The sequence below is a fragment of the Dendrobates tinctorius genome, unplaced genomic scaffold, assembly GCF_039654945.1.
Source record: "Dendrobates tinctorius isolate UK_male_01 unplaced genomic scaffold, ASM3965494v1 ptg000116l, whole genome shotgun sequence".
In the NCBI taxonomy this organism is placed as follows: domain Eukaryota; kingdom Metazoa; phylum Chordata; class Amphibia; order Anura; family Dendrobatidae; genus Dendrobates; species Dendrobates tinctorius.
In genome coordinates, this window is record NW_027361784.1 from 18,819,689 (window position 1) to 18,839,769 (window position 20,081).

Consider the following 20,081-nt stretch of genomic DNA (forward strand, 5'->3'; position numbering starts at 1 on the left):
ATAAAGTCGTTTAATCACTGATTTTTTAATTCTGCCTCCAAAAGATCGCAGTAAGGTTCGCCTCACATTTATCCTGCACTCTGCGCTGAGGGCTTACACTGGGGTTTCTGTGTAAATCACTGAAATATGTGATTCAGACGAAATCCCCGGAGGAAGATTCCCTATAATGAGGCAGATGGAGACACTGTGGACGCCGTTTGGCTGACTATAATCTGGCGGTGTCCGTCTTTTTAGGTGATCATAAAAGCGTGGTCGGACGCAGTTTTGTACACCTCTGAAGATAAGGACAACACTACACAGAGTCCAGACGGAGTCCAAAGTAACTCTGCTTCCTCATTATAGTGAATGGATCCCTCTGGGTTTTATCTGAATCACGTCAATCAGAAATTTAGATGAAAACTCTGATGTAAGTGCTCAGCGTAGAATGTAGGGTAACTGTGATCTAACAAATTCTGCACTCCCATATCCAAATGCCCCCCTCCCTTCTAAGCCCCAGTGTGCTTAAAAAATAATTTAGTGTCCAAATGTTTGGCATTTCTATAGCGATGAGAGACTGCCTAATTTATGGGTGCATGTCTCCAGAAGCATGATCTGGGGACAATGTACTGGGCTCTACAACATACTGGGCATTACAATGCATGGGCACTACACTAGCAGATTTGCAATTTTCACTCAACAACATCCACTGCTGCTTGTTTCTGGAAAACACCTATGGAATAAAAATTATCACTATACCTGTAGATAAAAGATAAATTCCTATAGGGGTGAATTATCACTGGAGAGTAAATTTTGCTTTTCTCGCACTTAGGGGCCCTGTATATGGATCCCACAAAGTATTTTGTTCTCCCAGAGTCAAACAGTGCTACTTCCTGCCTGATTTTTGATGTGTGGTTAAGCAGTACTTTACAGCCACAAATGTGCTATTGCCACATTGGTAGAAAAAAATATAAAATTTGGGGCTAAAACAAAATTTTTGTGGTAAAAATGTAATTATTTTTTCTTCACTGCCTAATGATATAAAATTCTGATATACACCTGTGGTGTCAGTATGATCACCATACCTGTTACACCCGATCCCCGTCCTGGTGCTGCGCCCAGGTCTGTCGCTGTTACACCTGGCCCCCGTCCTGACGCTGCGTCCAGGCCTGCCGCTGCTCCCCGTTCTGGGCACTCACCTCGAGCCTCACATAGGCAGCAGCCGGCCTCCTCTGGATCTCATGCTGCTGCTCAGCGTTCTGTCCTCCCTCCTGCCTCCTCCTCCTGGCGCCCTGTGAAGAGATCTGTAGCTAAGACTATTAGGGCACACCCGCCTACTCTCTTGCCTTCTTAAAGGGGCGGTGTGCATTATTCAAAAAATACAATTAACCAATGGCAGCTCACTGGCTGCTATTTCTGGCCTCTCCTCCATAGGGAGAGCGCCGGAGCAACGAGTATCTATCATTGCTACATCCGGTTCTCATGCTAACCTGTCTGCGCTGCATCTGCAGTCTCTGTGCATTGTCTAATGCTCTCTGCTTCCATAGCATATCAGTATCCTGTGTTACCTGGTTATATCAGCAACCATCTGGTCCTAAGCCATCCCGTTCCGCTTACAGCCATCCGAGTCCAAGGACTGTGTGAAGATCACTGGAACCGACTCCTTACCAACTAACCGGATCCAGGACCCAGCGCATTACGGACTCTGCTGTAACTTTTGTTATCCCTTTTGGTCCCGCTGGACAGCTGCCACGTGTTTGGGGTCTAACTGGAGGTAACACCTATGTCCTCCAGGTATTCCATTCTGGCCCTGCCTGAGGGGCTTTACTACGGGTGCCTGGGGATCACTAGTCACGCCCCCTTCGGAGCCCCCGGACCGTGGTCCCGAGGTTCCACTTAAAAAATAAAAACAAATGTGAACTTCACCATCTCTGCCTCCGCTTCCATTCGTTACAGATTGCTCCGGCCATGGAATCCGCTAGACCCCAGAGGCCTCTGACGTTGGAGTTGTGCCAAGAGGTGACCCGTTTAAGAGATCAACAGGATAAGATCACGATGTATCTACGTGACCTGTCCACCCGCATGGATTCCCTGCAGAACCCGGCTGCTCCTGATTCATCTAGCAACACCCAGGTACCTGCTGTCATGACAAGCAAGGGCCCCTGCCTGGCGGCTCCTACCTGCTTCCATGGTGATCCCACTCAGTGTCGGGGTTTTCTCATTCAGTGTACCCTGCACTTCGAAATCTTGGGGCATATGTTTACTTCTGACCGTGCCAAAGTGGGCTTCATTATGTCACATCTAGCAGGAGAGGCTCTTGCCTGGTTGAATCCATTATGGGAAAGAGGAGACCCGCTGGTTAATGATCTTCAATCTTTCCTAGAGACTTTTCGCAGGACCTTTGATGAACCCAGCCGGGTCACGTCGACCGCTTCTGCCCTGCTTCGCTTATGCCAAGGAACCCTCACGGTGGATCAGTATGCTGTTCAGTTCCGCACCCTCTCGTCTGAGCTATCCTGGAACGATAAGGCCTTGCTGGCTACCTTCTGGGAGGGCCTATCTGGAAAAATTAAGGATGAGCTGGCGGGACGGGACAGGCCTACCATCTTGGATGACCTGATTTCCTTGGCGACCCGGATTGACCTGCGTTTTCAGGAGCGTTCCATGGAGATTAAGCGTGACAGGAGGTCCTACCACCTGGACTCTAATTCTTCCAAAACGTCTACCTCATCCTCTTCTCCTGAGGCTATGGAGGTAGATCGAGTAAGTCTGGCCAGCCGCCGCCAGGAGGCGCGTCGCAAAGACGGAAGCTGTCTGTACTGTGGTAGTTCCGAACACCTGATCCGCTTCTGTCGAAAGAAGTCGGAAAACTCCTGTGCCTAGGCTCGGTAGGAGAGGCTACCCTAGGTAGAGAACGTTCCTCTCCTTCGTTGCAGATCTCAGTCTCCGTGACCTGCGGACCCAAAAAATTTTCTGGACTCTGTCTGTTGGACTCCGAGCCGCCGGAAGCTTTATCCAGCAGACGCTTGTGGATCGCTACCATTTACCAGTTCAGGCTCTTCCCAACCCGTTGCGAGTAACCGCTGTTGATGGCCAGCCTCTGACCGAACCCGTCCAGTTCCAGACTGAACCAGTGGAACTCCGGGTAGGTCTTATGCATTCTGAAAGAATCCGTTTTTATGTGTACCCTGGTTTGTCTCACCCCTTGCTTCTAGGTTTGCCTTGGTTTCAGAAACATGAACCAGTCCTTAATTTGAGAACAGGTGAAATTCTACGTTGGGGAGATTCCTGCTCGGACCGTTGTTTAACCAGGGTTGAACCAGCTTCACCCCCAGTCCAACCTGCTACCCTGCCTGGATTACCATCCGCTTACTGGTCCTTCTCGGATGTCTTTGGAAAAAAGGAGGCTGAAAAAATTCCCCCCCACAGGTCGTATGACTGTCCAATAGACCTTCTTCCTGGAACATCTCCTCCCCGTGGGAGAATTTACCCTCTTTCCCAGGCAGAGACTCAGGCTATGTCGGACTACATCCAGGAGAACTTGGCCAGAGGGTTTATCTGAAAATCATCGTCACCGGCAGGAGCAGGCTTCTTCTTTGTGAAGAAAAAGGACGGATCCCTGCGGCCCTGTATCGACTACCGAGGGCTGAACCTGATCACGGTAAAAAACAGGTACCCTTTGCCTCTAATTTCAGAACTGTTTGACCGTCTCCGAGGGGCCAGGATTTTCACCAAGCTGGATCTCAGAGGTGCTTACAATTTGATCCGAATCAGAGATGGAGATGAATGGAAAACAGCCTTCAACACCTGTGATGGCCACTACGAGTACCTGGTAATGCCGTTTGGTCTAAGCAATGCGCCTGCTGTTTTCCAAGAGTTCCTCAATGACATTTTCAGGGACCTGCTTTACACCTGTGTTGTCTACCTGGATGAAATTCTGATTTTTTCTACTGACTTGCTCTCGCATCGCAGACAAGTGCGCCTGGTCTTACAGAGGCTCAGGGAGAACAGACTGTACGCCAAGTTAGAAAAGTGCCTTTTTGAACAATCTTCTTTGCCTTTCCTCGGTTACATTGTTTCCTCCACAGGATTAAAAATGCATCTGGAGAAGTTATCGGCTGTACTCAAGTGGCCTCGTCCATCTGGGTTGAAGGCCATATGGCGATTTCTGGGCTTCGCCAACTACTACAGGCAATTCATTCCTAACTTCTCCACCCGAGTGGCGCCCATCTCAGCTCTAACCCGGAAAGGTACAAATCCGAAGGATTGGCCTCCTGAGGCTGAGGAGACCTTTGTTTCTCTCAAAAAGGCCTTTGCAGTCGCACCTGTTCTTCATCGTCCTAACTCCAATGAACAATTTTTTCTTGAGGTCGATGCGTCTTCAGTAGGTGCGGGAGCCGTACTAACCCAGAAATCGTCCACCAGGTGAATGCATTCCTGTGGTTTTTTTTCGAAGGTTTTTTCTTCCACAGAGAGGAGTTATTCTGTTGCGGATCGGGAATTGTTGGCTATCAAATTGGCTCTGCAGGAGTGGAGGCATCTTCTAGAAGGAGCTCTTTATCATAGTCGTATACACCGATCACAAGAACCATGCTTACCTCCAAACTGCACAAAGGCTGAATCCTTGTCAAGCCCGCTGGGCTTTGTTTTTTGCTCGTTTTAACTTTGTTCTTCATTTTCGCCCAGCTGACAACAATGTCAAAGCAGATGCAATTTCCAGAGCCTTCCTACCTCCTGATCAAGAAGAACCGCAGCATATCATTGAACCCTCAAGGTTAATCACGGTCGCTTCTACTGATCTTGCCCGGCTGCCTCCCGGGAAGACTTTTGTGTCAGCTTCTGAGCGTACTCGTGTTCTTCGGTGGGGTCACTCGTCCAAGTTGGCTGGGCACGCCGGACAGAGAAAGACTCTGCAACTAATCTCCCGGTACTACTGGTGGCCTACCATGGCTAAGGACATTCTGGAGTATGTCACAGCCTGTCCATCCTGTGCTTGTAACAAGACGGCCAAGCATCTACCCGCAGGTAGGCTTCAGCTTCTTCCGATTCCGTCTGCTCCCTGGCAACATATCGCGATGGACTTCATCACAGATCTCCCGGTCTCATCTGGCTGTTCTTTGGTGTGGGTAGTGGTGGATCGCTTCTCTAAAATGGCTCACTTCGTTCCACTACCCAGTCTTCCAACTGCTCCTGAGTTGGCGGACCTGTTCATTCGACACATCTTCCGTCTCCATGGTTTCCCTCTCCACATCGTGTCCGACAGAGGAGTCCAGTTCACCTCAAGATTCTGGAGAGCAGTTTGTAAACTGGTAAGAATTGAACCGGATTTTTCCTCAGAGTACTATCCCCAGTCCAATGGACAAGTGGAGAGGACAAATCAAATCCTTGCTGGATTCCTGGGTCACTTTGTTAATGCCCATCATGACGACTGGGTAGACTTACTGTTCTGGGTCGAATTTTCTTACAACAATCAAGTAAGTGAATCTTCTGGAAAGTCTCCCTTTCAGATTGTCTTTGGATTGCAACCCGGAGTACCTCTTCCCATCTCCGGATCATCTGGCGTTCCAGCTGCCGATACCTTCTCTGAAGATTTCTCTAAGGTCTGGAGGGATACCAAAACTGCTCTGGGGAAAGCCTCCCAGCGTATGAAAAGGCATGCGGAAAAGAGACGTTTGGAGGACCTATCTTCCACCCCGGAGACAAGGTATGGCTCTCTTCTAAGTACATCCGGTTAAAGATGCCATCCTACAAATTGGGTCCCCGGTTCATCGGACCGTTTGAGATCTTGAGACAGATCAATCCAGTCTTGTACAAACTGAAGTTGCCCGCTTCTCTACGTGTGCCTAACTCCTTTCATGTTTCTCGCCTCAAACCAGTAGTTTTGAGTCCCTTCTTTAAGGATCCAGGTACCACTCCTGACCCTGTCTCGGATGATGATGTTTTTGAGGTAAAACATATCCTGGCCGTAAAAAAAGTAAGGGGTAAGACCTACTACCTGGTGGACTGGAAGGGTTTTGGTCCTGAGGAGAGATCTTGGGAGCCTAGGGAGAACATCCAGGCTCCTCTCCTCCTTAAATGGTTCTACGCAGGCTTGAAGAAGAGGGGGTGTAAAGAGGGGGATACTGTTACACCCGGTCCCAGTCCTGGCGCTGCGCCCAGGCCTGCCGCTGCTCCCCGTTCTGGGCACTCACCTCGAGCCTCACATAGGCAGCAGGCGGCCTCCTCTGGATCTCATGCTGCTGCTCAGCGTTCTGTCCTCCCTCCTGCCTCCTCCTCCTGGCGCCCTGTGAGGAGATTTGTAGCTAAGACTATTAGGGCACACCCACCCGCTCTCTTGCCTTCTTTAAGGGGCTGCGAGCATTATTCAAAAAATACAATTAACCAATGGCAGCTCACTGGCTGCTATTTCTGGCCTCTCCTCCATAGGGAGAGCGCCGGAGCAACGAGTATCTATCATTGCTGCATCCGGTTCTCATGCTAACCTATCTGCGCTGCATCTGCAGTCTCTGTGCATTGTCTAATGCTCTCTGTTTCCACAGCATATCAGTATCCTGTGTTACCTGGTTATATCAGCAACCATCTGGGCCTAAGCCATCCCATTCCGCCTACAGCCATCCGAGTCCAAGGACTGTGTGAAGGTCACTGGAACCGACTCCTTACCAACTAACCGGATCCAGGACCCAGCGCATTACGGACTCTGCTGTAACTTTTGTTATCCCTTTTGGTCCCGCTGGGACAGCTGCCACGTGTTCGGGGTCTAACTGGAGGTAGCACCTGTGTCCTCCGGGTATTCCATTCTGGCCCTGCCTGAGGGGCTTTACTACGGGTGCCCGAGGCTCACTAGTCACGCCCCCTTCGGAGCCCCCGGACCATGGTCCCGAGGTTCCACTTAAAAAATAAAAACAAATGTGAACTTCACCATCTCTGCCTCCGCTTCCATTCGTTACAGATTGCTCCGGCCATGGAATCCGCTAGACCCCAGAGGCCTCTGACGTTGGAGTTGTGCCAAGAGGTGACCCGTTTAAGAGATCAACAGGATAAGATCACGATGTATCTACGTGACCTGTCCACCCGCATGGATTCCCTGCAGAATCCGGCTGCTCCTGATTCATCTAGCAACACCCAGGTACCTGCTGTCATGACAAGCAAGGGCCCCTGCCTGGCGGCTCCTACCTGCTTCCATGGTGATCCCACTCAGTGTCGGGGTTTTCTCATTCAGTGTACCCTGCACTTCGAAATCTTGGGGCATATGTTTACTTCTGACCGTGCCAAAGTGGGCTTCATTATGTCACATCTAGCAGGAGAGGCTCTTGCCTGGTTGAATCCATTATGGGAAAGAGGAGACCCGCTGGTTAATGATCTTCAATCTTTCCTAGAGACTTTTCGCAGGACCTTTGATGAACCCAGCCGGGTCACGTCGACCGCTTCTGCCCTGCTTCGCTTACGCCAAGGAACCCTCACGGTGGATCAGTATGCTGTTCAGTTCCGCACCCTCTCGTCTGAGCTATCCTGGAACGATAAGGCCTTGCTGGCTACCTTCTGGGAGGGCCTATCTGGAAAAATTAAGGATGAGCTGGCGGGACGGGACAGGCCTACCATCTTGGATGACCTGATTTCCTTGGCGACCCGGATTGACCTGCGTTTTCAGGAGCGTTCCATGGAGATTAAGCGTGACAGGAGGTCCTACCACCTGGACTCTAATTCTTCCAAAACGTCTACCTCATCCTCTTCTCCTGAGGCTATGGAGGTAGATCGAGTAAGTCTGGCCAGCCGCCGCCAGGAGGCGCGTCGCAAAGACGGAAGCTGTCTGTACTGTGGTAGTTCCGAACACCTGATCCGCTTCTGTCGAAAGAAGTCGGAAAACTCCTGTGCCTAGGCTCGGTAGGAGAGGCTACCCTAGGTAGAGAACGTTCCTCTCCTTCGTTGCAGATCTCAGTCTCCGTGACCTGCGGACCCAAAAAATTTTCTGGACTCTGTCTGTTGGACTCCGAGCCGCCGGAAGCTTTATCCAGCAGACGCTTGTGGATCGCTAATATTTACCAGTTCAGGCTCTTCCCAACCTGTTGCGAGTAACCGCTGTTGATGGCCAGCCTCTGACCGAACCCGTCCAGTTCCAGACTGAACCAGTGGAACTCCGGGTAGGTCTTATGCATTCTGAAAGAATCCGTTTTTATGTGTACCCTGGTTTGTCTCACCCCTTGCTTCTAGGTTTGCCTTGGTTTCAGAAACATGAACCAGTCCTTAATTTGAGAACAGGTGAAATTCTACGTTGGGGAGATTCCTGCTCGGACCGTTGTTTAACCAGGGTTGAACCAGCTTCACCCCCAGTCCAACCTGCTACCCTGCCTGGATTACCATCCGCTTACTGGTCCTTCTCGGATGTCTTTGGAAAAAAGGAGGCTGAAAAAATTCCCCCCCACAGGTCGTATGACTGTCCAATAGACCTTCTTCCTGGAACATCTCCTCCCCGTGGGAGAATTTACCCTCTTTCCCAGGCAGAGACTCAGGCTATGTCGGACTACATCCAGGAGAACTTGGCCAGAGGGTTTATCTGAAAATCATCGTCACCGGCAGGAGCAGGCTTCTTCTTTGTGAAGAAAAAGGACGGATCCCTGCGGCCCTGTATCGACTACCGAGGGCTGAACCTGATCACGGTAAAAAACAGGTACCCTTTGCCTCTAATTTCAGAACTGTTTGACCGTCTCCGAGGGGCCAGGATTTTCACCAAGCTGGATCTCAGAGGTGCTTACAATTTGATCCGAATCAGAGATGGAGATGAATGGAAAACAGCCTTCAACACCTGTGATGGCCACTACGAGTACCTGGTAATGCCGTTTGGTCTAAGCAATGCGCCTGCTGTTTTCCAAGAGTTCCTCAATGACATTTTCAGGGACCTGCTTTACACCTGTGTTGTCTACCTGGATGAAATTCTGATTTTTTCTACTGACTTGCTCTCGCATCGCAGACAAGTGCGCCTGGTCTTACAGAGGCTCAGGGAGAACAGACTGTACGCCAAGTTTGAAAAGTGCCTTTTTGAACAATCTTCTTTGCCTTTCCTCGGTTACATTGTTTCCTCCACAGGATTAAAAATGCATCTGGAGAAGTTATCGGCTGTACTCAAGTGGCCTCGTCCATCTGGGTTGAAGGCCATATGGCGATTTCTGGGCTTCGCCAACTACTACAGGCAATTCATTCCTAACTTCTCCACCCGAGTGGCGCCCATCTCAGCTCTAACCCGGAAAGGTACAAATCCGAAGGATTGGCCTCCTGAGGCTGAGGAGACCTTTGTTTCTCTCAAAAAGGCCTTTGCAGTCGCACCTGTTCTTCATCGTCCTAACTCCAATGAACAATTTTTTCTTGAGGTCGATGCGTCTTCAGTAGGTGCGGGAGCCGTACTAACCCAGAAATCGTCCACCAGGTGAATGCATTCCTGTGTTTTTTTTTCGAAGGTTTTTTCTTCCACAGAGAGGAGTTATTCTGTTGCGGATCGGGAATTGTTGGCTATCAAATTGGCTCTGCAGGAGTGGAGGCATCTTCTAGAAGGAGCTCTTTATCATAGTCGTATACACCGATCACAAGAACCATGCTTACCTCCAAACTGCACAAAGGCTGAATCCTTGTCAAGCCCGCTGGGCTTTGTTTTTTGCTCGTTTTAACTTTGTTCTTCATTTTCACCCAGCTGACAACAATGTCAAAGCAGATGCAATTTCCAGAGCCTTCCTACCTCCTGATCAAGAAGAACCGCAGCATATCATTGAACCCTCAAGGTTAATCACGGTCGCTTCTACTGATCTTGCCCGGCTGCCTCCCGGGAAGACTTTTGTGTCAGCTTCTGAGCGTACTCGTGTTCTTCGGTGGGGTCACTCGTCCAAGTTGGCTGGGCACGCCGGACAGAGAAAGACTCTGCAACTAATCTCCCGGTACTACTGGTGGCCTACCATGGCTAAGGACATTCTGGAGTATGTCACAGCCTGTCCATCCTGTGCTTGTAACAAGACGGCCAAGCATCTACCCGCAGGTAGGCTTCAGCTTCTTCCGATTCCGTCTGCTCCCTGGCAACATATCGCGATGGACTTCATCACAGATCTCCCGGTCTCATCTGGCTGTTCTTTGGTGTGGGTAGTGGTGGATCGCTTCTCTAAAATGGCTCACTTCGTTCCACTACCCAGTCTTCCAACTGCTCCTGAGTTGGCGGACCTGTTCATTCGACACATCTTCCGTCTCCATGGTTTCCCTCTCCACATCGTGTCCGACAGAGGAGTCCAGTTCACCTCAAGATTCTGGAGAGCAGTTTGTAAACTGGTAAGAATTGAACCGGATTTTTCCTCAGAGTACTATCCCCAGTCCAATGGACAAGTGGAGAGGACAAATCAAATCCTTGCTGGATTCCTGGGTCACTTTGTTAATGCCCATCATGACGACTGGGTAGACTTACTGTTCTGGGTCGAATTTTCTTACAACAATCAAGTAAGTGAATCTTCTGGAAAGTCTCCCTTTCAGATTGTCTTTGGATTGCAACCCGGAGTACCTCTTCCCATCTCCGGATCATCTGGCGTTCCAGCTGCCGATACCTTCTCTGAAGATTTCTCTAAGGTCTGGAGGGATACCAAAACTGCTCTGGGGAAAGCCTCCCAGCGTATGAAAAGGCATGCGGAAAAGAGACATTTGGAGGACCTATCTTCCACCCCGGAGACAAGGTATGGCTCTCTTCTAAGTACATCCGGTTAAAGATGCCATCCTACAAATTGGGTCCCCGGTTCATCGGACCGTTTGAGATCTTGAGACAGATCAATCCAGTCTTGTACAAACTGAAGTTGCCCGCTTCTCTACGTGTGCCTAACTCCTTTCATGTTTCTCGCCTCAAACCAGTAGTTTTGAGTCCCTTCTTTAAGGATCCAGGTACCACTCCTGACCCTGTCTCGGATGATGATGTTTTTGAGGTAAAACATATCCTGGCCGTAAAAAAAGTAAGGGGTAAGACCTACTACCTGGTGGACTGGAAGGGTTTTGGTCCTGAGGAGAGATCTTGGGAGCCTAGGGAGAACATCCAGGCTCCTCTCCTCCTTAAATGGTTCTACGCAGGCTTGAAGAAGAGGGGGTGTAAAGAGGGGGATACTGTTACACCCGGTCCCAGTCCTGGCGCTGCGCCCAGGCCTGCCGCTGCTCCCCGTTCTGGGCACTCACCTCGAGCCTCACATAGGCAGCAGGCGGCCTCCTCTGGATCTCATGCTGCTGCTCAGCGTTCTGTCCTCCCTCCTGCCTCCTCCTCCTGGCGCCCTGTGAGGAGATTTGTAGCTAAGACTATTAGGGCACACCCACCCGCTCTCTTGCCTTCTTTAAGGGGCTGCGAGCATTATTCAAAAAATACAATTAACCAATGGCAGCTCACTGGCTGCTATTTCTGGCCTCTCCTCCATAGGGAGAGCGCCGGAGCAACGAGTATCTATCATTGCTGCATCCGGTTCTCATGCTAACCTGTCTGCGCTGCATCTGCAGTCTCTGTGCATTGTCTAATGCTCTCTGTTTCCACAGCATATCAGTATCCTGTGTTACCTGGTTATATCAGCAACCATCTGGGCCTAAGCCATCCCATTCCGCCTACAGCCATCCGAGTCCAAGGACTGTGTGAAGGTCACTGGAACCGACTCCTTACCAACTAACCGGATCCAGGACCCAGCGCATTACGGACTCTGCTGTAACTTTTGTTATCCCTTTTGGTCCCGCTGGGACAGCTGCCACGTGTTCGGGGTCTAACTGGAGGTAGCACCTGTGTCCTCCGGGTATTCCATTCTGGCCCTGCCTGAGGGGCTTTACTACGGGTGCCCGAGGCTCACTAGTCACGCCCCCTTCGGAGCCCCCGGACCATGGTCCCGAGGTTCCACTTAAAAAATAAAAACGAATGTGAACTTCACCATCTCTGCCTCCGTGTCTATTCGTTACAGTACCCTTAGATGAATTCATTGATAGGTGTAGGTTGTAAAATTGGGTCACTTATGAGTTCAGCTGTTCCGGCACTTCAGGGGCTCTTCCAGGGGTCATGGCATCCGCAAAACAAAACAATAAAATCTGCATTATAATATGGGGCTCTTTCCCTCCTGAGCTTTGCACTGTGCCTGAAAAGTATTTCGCAATTGCATAATTGCATGTAGGGTATTTGCGCACTCAGGAGAAACTTCACAACAAACTGTGATGTCCATTCTTTCTTATTAGCCCTTATAAAAATTAGAAATTTTGGGCTAAAGCAACATTTTAGTAGTAAAAATGTAATTATTCTTTCTTCACCGCCCAATGGTATAAAATTCTGTGAGGCACATGTGATGTCAACATTCTTACTGTTCCTCTAGATGAATTCATTGGGGAGTTTAGTTTGTAAAATTGGGTCACTTATGCAGTGTAGGGGGGTGTCTGTTGTTCTGGCACCTCAGGGGCTCTGCCAATGTGACATGGTACCCTCAAATCATGTTAGCAAAATCTGATCTCCAATATGGCTCTCCTTCACTTCTGAGCTTTGCAATGTGCCTCAAAAGTAGCACAAATGTGGTATTGGTGTACTAAGGAGAAATAGTGTTACAAATTGTACTGTTCATTTTCTTTTATTTCCCTTTTGAAAATGAAAAACTTGGTGCCAAAGAAACATTTTAGTGGAAAAAATTGTAATTTTCCACTGACTCAGCCCAATGATATATAATTCTGTGAAACTCCTGAAGGTTAAAAATGCTCATTACACTCCTGGATGAATTGCTCAAGAGGTGTATTTTCCAAAATGGGGTCACTTGTGGGTGTTTCTGTTTCAGAATGTCAGTAGTTCTTCAAACGTAACATGGCATCTGCAATCTATTCCAGCCAAAACTGAGCTCCAAAACTCAGCTGACACTCCTTCCCTTCTGAGCCCTGTCATGTACCCATACAGTAGTTTTCCACAACATACGGGGTATCAGTGTACTCACGAGAAATTGCTCAACAAATTGTATTTTCCATTTTCTCCTGTTACTCTTGTGAAAATAAAAAATTTAGGGCAATACCAACATTTTTGCTGGAAAAATATATTTTCATTTTCACAGCTGAACATTATAAAATTGTATGAAGCAACTGTGTGTGAGTTCAAGGTGCTCACCACACATATAGATAAGCGCCTTGAGATTTGTAGTGTCCAAAATGGTGTCACTTGTGGGGGTTTTCCACTGTTTAGGCACATCAGGGACTCTGCAATCACGACATAGCATCTACTCTGGATTTCAGCCAATTTTTCGCTCCAAAAGTCAAATGGTGCTCCTTCCTTTCTGAGCTCTGCTGTGCGCCCAAACAGTAGTTTAATACCACATTCTGGGTATCAACGTACTCAGGAAAAATTGTATAACAAATTGTACATTCTATTTTCTACTGTTATCCTTGTGACAATGAAACATTTGGGGCTAAATCAGCATTTTTGAGGGGGAAAGCAAAATTTTCATTTTTTCCTTCCAATTTGCTTTAATTTCTATGAAACACCTAAAGGGTTAATACATTTCTTAAATGTGGTTTTGAGCACTTTGAGGGGTGCAGTTTTTAAAATGGTGTCACTTTTTGGTATTTTCTGTCATATGGGCCACTCAAAGTCATGTCAAATGTGAGGTGGTCCCTACAAAAATTGGTTCTGTAAATTTTGTTGGAAAATTGAGAAATTGCTGATAAACGTTAAACCCTTCTAACTTCCTAACAAAAAAAATAATGTTTCAAAAATGATGCGGGTGTAAAGTAGGAAATGTAATTTAGGGTTTAACCAAAAAAATGTGAAACTTGCAAAATTGTCTGCAATTCCTATATTTCCACAAATGAATGCAAAAAATATCTTTCTAAATTTACCAATAACATGAAGTACAATGCGTCTTGAAAAACCATTCTGATAATCACTGGGATACGTTGAAGGTCAAAACAGGCTCAGGGGTGAAGGGGTTAAAAAAATTTGCCTCCCTCCTTTTTCTTGTTTCCCCATTCCTTTATTACCCTTTTTCTTCCTCCTATATATTCTTATTATTCATTTCCCTTAGCATTCATTCCTTGTTTTATCTTTCCTTATCCTTTCCTTTAGTTCCTTTTTTCCCCTCTCCCTTTACCTCTCTATAATCATATGTAGAGCTTTTTTCCTATGTTTCTTTTTCTTTTCTTGGGGGGAGGGGTGGTGTTAAAGCCAAGCTTCCCAACCATCCTGGATCCAGCGGGACAGTCCCGATTTTGACAGAATAACCCCGCTGTCCCGACTGGGATATTACTTTCCTGCACTGCACTGAGCCGCCACGACACCCCCATGCACCGACCCCATCCATTCTTCAACCTCTCAGAGAGACCCACTGCAGCCCCTCACTGCTAATAAATCCCAGCAATGACGTCGCTGGGCTGCTCTGTGCGCACAGGACCTGTGATGAGGTCACAGGAGGCGAGGAGTCAGAGGTCACATGATCAGGGGCCTCAGTGTCTGCAGGACTCTGCTGTGCTGGTTGTCATGGTGCTGGATGAGGGGAAGTTTATGTGTGGGGTCAGGAGGGCTTTACAGGATGGATGTAGCAGACCTGTGTGTACGAGGTGTACGGAGTGGGGCCATGTGTTTACGAGGTGTACAGAGCGGATCCCTGTGTGTACAAGTTGTACGGTGCAGAGCTTGATGTGTACGAGGTGTACGGAGAGGAGCCGCATGTGTATTGGATGTGGGGAGCGGAGCCGTGTGTGCACAAGGTGTACGGAGCGGAGCCTTGTGTGTACTTGGTGTATGGGACAGAGCCTTGTGTGTATGAGGTGTACAGAGCAGAGCCGCATGTGTATGGGGTGTGTGGAGCAGAACCGCATGTGTACAAGGTGTACGGAGCGGAGCCATGTGTGTATTTGGTGTACGGAGCGGAGCCGTGTGTGTACGAGGTGTACAGAATGTAGCCCTGTGTGTATGAAGTATACGGAGCCATGTGTGTACGGGGTGTACAGAGCAAAGCCGCATGTGTACGGGGTGTATGAAATGGAGCCCTGTGTGTACGAAGTGTACAGAGCTGAGCTATGTGTGAACAGAGCGGAGCAGAGCCGTGTGTATGAGGTTTACGGAGTGGAGCTATGTGTGTACTGAGTGGAAACGTGTGTGTGCGAGGTGTACGGAGCTGAGCCGTGTGTACAAGGCATACAAAGCGGAACCGTGTTTGTATGAGGTGTGCGGAGCCGTGAGTGTACAAGGTGTATGATGGGGAGCATTCATACCTCCCAACCTTCCTGGATACGCCGGGACAGTCCTGATTTTGAGAGCTGCCCTTGTTATGATTGGGTCACCGAGGAAGAGAGCAAGCCCAAGCTAAGCCACAGAAAACCAGAGAGGTTGGTAACTAAGTGGATTGCAAACCCCTGATCCTATCCACACAACTAGCAGTAGCCATGGAGCGAGCCTACGAGGATCCTAGATGCCTCGGCACAGCCAGAGAGCTAACTAAGCCTAAAGCAAGAAAGGGGAAATCTAAACTGCCCCAGAGCAGAACCCAAAGGAATAGATAGCCCCCAAACATATATTGTCGGTGAGACAAGATGAAAACACAAATGAAGGCAGGAAAATAGACTGAGCAAATGATGGGGCCCACACTGACTAGACAGGATAGGAAAGGAAAGACACTGTCTGCAATCACGCAAAAACCCTGCAAAAAAGTCCAACACGTCTGATGCAAAATATACTGAAGTCATACGACTTCGCCCACTATATCAGCACTCTGGTATATTCTGAAAGCAGAGCAAAAAGAGGCCAATCTAATAAGGGACAAAACCAAACTGGCACAAGCAGTAACATATGGATGGTGATTCAGCACAGCCCCAGCCGGAGCTGGCTGGCCACACAAAACTGATATAGGCAAAACCAGATCAAATGTAAACAGAATAGCAAATGAACACTTAGCTGAACATGGAGGGACTGAGCTGGAAACTAAGACCTCAGGAGGCAGGAAAAAAATCACCAGCAGGGATAGAGGGAGTCGGCTGTCTTAAATCCCAGTCTGAAACCCCAGATCTCCAATTGTCGTCCTCATTATCAGGTGGCAAGCCTCTGTTAATCAGATCAGCTCCATTACCTCCAGCAACCACCAGAGGGAGCCCAGAAAGAGAACTCACAACCCCTCTGACAATTTGACCAGCTCCACTACCTTCAGCAATAACCAGAAGGAGGCCAGAAAGTTATTTCACAACATGCCCCTGTTATGAATGAGTCACCGGAGGAGGAAAAAGCAAAAATGCAAGCTAAGTCCAGAAAACCGGAGAGGTTGGTAGCTAGCGGATTGCAGACCCCTGATCCTATTGACAACAACTAACAGTAGCCATGGAGCGTTCCTACGGTGGTCCTAGACGCCTCTTCACAGCCGGAGAACTAAATAAGCCTAAAGAAAGAAAGGGGAAATCTAAACTGCCCCAGAGCAGACCCCAAAGCAATAGACAGCCCCCAACATGTATTGTCGGTGAAAACACATGAAAACACAAACACAGACAGAAAGACAGGCAGAGCAAACGATGGGGCCCAACTAACTAGATAGGAAAGGACAGAAAAGATGCTGGCTGCAATCCGCAAAAACCCTACCAAAAATGTCCCAACACGTCTGATAGGAAAAACGGCCCTGAAGTCACTAGACTTCAAAATCCCTATATCAGCACTCCGATATATTCTGAAGACAGAGCAAAAGAGATTTAACCGATCAGGGACAAAAATGGAAATTCAGCAGAGCCCCTGCCGGGGCTGGCAGAACACAAAACTAAGCAAATCAGACAAAATCTCATGGAACAATAACAGAGCAAACTTAGTTTTAGAAGACAGGAACTGAACTGGAGGCCAGAGCTCAGAGCAGAGAAATCACTAACAACCCTACAGGGTATCGGCTGCCTTATATCCACTCAGAGATTCTGGATGTCCAATCGCAATCCACCTGTTCAGGTGACAGGTTTCTCCCATCCAAATCAGTTTCACCACCTCCTTTCACCAGCAGATGGAGTTCATCGGACATCAAAGGTGAACAAGAAAATGAGCTCACAACATGCCCCGCTGTCCCGGCCAGGAGCTTACTTTTCCTGCGGACACAGGAGTACAAGGTGGAGCCCAGAGGAGCACTTTAAAACTCGCACGTGACGTTCCATCGGAAGTGATGTGCTGGAAGCTGACCGGAAATTAGGTAATTTTGGGAGGAGATTGTGACAGAACCATGGAGGCACTTCAGGGAATGCTTCCGATCTATCACCGTGTCTTCTGACAATGGGATCGCCTTGGAATCGGGGATGCCAGCCATGTGAGTGGATCATGATATTCCTGCATCGGGTGGCTCCGGTGAGCACTACAATGAGAGCCGTGCTGCTATAGCATCTTTATAGAATCTTTCTTTCTCTCTGTTCTTTTTTCCCTCTCTAATCTTTCTTTCTCTCTCTCTGTTCTTTCTTTCTTTCCCCTCTTTCTTTCTCTCTCTGTTCTTTCTTTCTCTTTCTCTCTCTATTCTTTCTTTCCCCTTTCTTTCTTTCTTTCATTCTCTCTGTTCTTTCTTTGTCTCTCCCTCTCTGTTCTTTCTTCCTCCCTCTGTTCTTTCTTTCTTTCCCCCCTCTCTCTCTCTGTGTTCTTTCTTTCCCCTATTTTTCTCTGTTCTTTCTTTCTCTCTCTGTTCTTCCTTTCTCTCTCTCTGTTCTTCCTTTCTCTCTCTCTGTTCTTCCTTTCTTCCTTTCTTTCTTTCTTTCTTTCTTTCTTTCTTTCTTTCTTTCTTTCTTTCTTTCTCTCTGTTCATTCTTTCTCTCTTTTCTCTTTCTTTCTCTCTCTGTTCTTTCTTTCTTTCTCTCTCTGTTCTTTCTTTCTTTTTTATTTCTCTCTCTCTGTTCTTTCTTCCCCTCTTTCTTTCTCTGTCTCTGTTCTTTCTTTCTCTCTCTCTGTTCTTTCTTTCGCTCTCTGTTCTTTCTTTCTTTCCCCTCCTTTTCTCTCTGTTATTTCTTTCTTTGTTTCTTTCCTTCTTTCCTCTTTCTTTCTCTGTTTTTTCTTTCCCCTCTTTCTTTCTCTGTCTGTTCTTCCTTTCTCTCTCTGTTCTTTCTTTCTTTCTCTGTTCGTTCTCTCTCTCTGTTCTTTCTTTCTCTCTCTGTTCTTTACGATTCGATACACTTTATTGATCCAGAGGGAAATTATGGAATTTCTTTCTTTCTTTTCCTCAGTACCAGTCACTGTGCCCACAGTACCAACTACTGTGCCCATAATGCCAGCCACTGTCCCCTCAGTACCAGTCAGTGTGATCAGCAGTGCTAAATGGGTGCAGTTGGGGTGTGGACATGGGTGTTACTAGTTGTGAAATAGGTGTGGTTGGGGGAGTGGCCTAAAATTTGCTGCGGCGGCTTTGTCCTTCTTTCCCTTACTCAAAAGTTGAGAAGTATGTTGAAGCTGTAGTTTTCCATGGTACCATTTGGGAGTCCATATAACATTTTGACCACTTTTTTTTTGTTAAATTATATGAATGAAAAACCGCAATTCTGCTCTTGTTTTTTATTTATTTCACAGCGTTCACCATACAGAATAAATGTCACTTTTATCTTTACTCTGCAGGTAAGCATGATTATGGGAATGCCGAATTTATGTATTCAAGCACTTTTTGAAAATATTGTGTGCCTCTGTTCAAAGACCTTATTTTTTTCCATTTGTCAGAGCTATTTGACAGACTACTTTTTGAAGGACAAGCTGTGCTTTTTTTATTACTACAATTTTGGCTTCTACTTTGTGATCACATTTTTTTGGGGGGGTAAACAAAAACAGCAATTTCATCATTGTTTTTCCATTATTATTATTATTATTATTATTTAGCATTCATTATGTAGGAGAAATTAAGTAATTATTCATAGTTTGAATCATTTTGCATTTGGGTATATTAATTATGTTCACTATTTCATTATATTTATCAAACAACGCAGGAAATTTTTTTCATTCCTTCTTTTCGTTGTTTTTTTCTTTTACTCATTATTTTACTTTTTTAATCACTTGTGTAACAAACTGCAATATTTTATTATTGCAGTGTATTATTGTGCCACGCCGAATCATCCTAGTGTATAATATTGATGACCAGTCATCAGGATAGGTCAATAATATTAGTTTTGGTGGAGATCCGACTCCGGACACCCCTAATCATCGGCTGTTTTCAGCTCCTGAGGTGGCCAGATGTAAACAGTGACTATCATTCAGCATAGAATCTTAGATGGATTTTGATGAAAAAAAAGCAGAGCAGACATTTACTATAAACCAGGTAGATGGTCTTGTCTGAGATGGAGCTTAACAAATCCTGCCTGTTGAATGACGCATGCCATCAGTCTACTAATTCTACGATGCAACAAAGAGCTACAGTCTTAGGTTCCCATTCACAAAGGAGGATGATGATATGTGTCTTCAAAGAGGACATCTGTCTGCAGAGCCTGCAAAAGTACCGTAATTACAGGTCTTCTGACAACACTCCTCTGGAAGACAAGCAAAAAACTCCATGTTACAGTTCAAAAATGTAATAATTTTTTTCCCTTCCATTGAAAAAAAAGACATATTACTTAGAAAACTACATATTTCAGTTTAGTTATCGTGTTTAGGACTTTTAGCACTTTTTTTTAAAAAAACTTTTTTAATCTTATGTCTTACTAATACCATATCGAATAATAGACTGAGGCACAGGGTTAAAACAATGGGCATATATAAGTGATAATATGGAACAAATCTGCAAAGTAGATCGTCCTCACAGTACACAAAGTCCACCGGCACAAACTCAGTTCTACACCACTGATGCCTCCTCCCATTAAGGCATGACAACTTTTCTATAATGGTTAAAAAGTTTGACAAACTGGGTCTGAGCTGAAAAAGTAAATTAATGTGTATGCAAAATGTAAATGCATATGAACACATGACCTTTACACAAAGAAAACCAAATACAAAACACAAAACAAATATCCTAAAATAAAAAAGTAAAAAATAAATTGCAAAATTGCATGAAGGTAATAATAATAATAATAATAATAATAATAATAATAATAATAATAATAATAAAAAAGGTATTTAGTTAACATAATTTTGATCAAAATAATGTATAAGCCATCCCGCCACATCACGGCAACCCTTGTGGGACAGT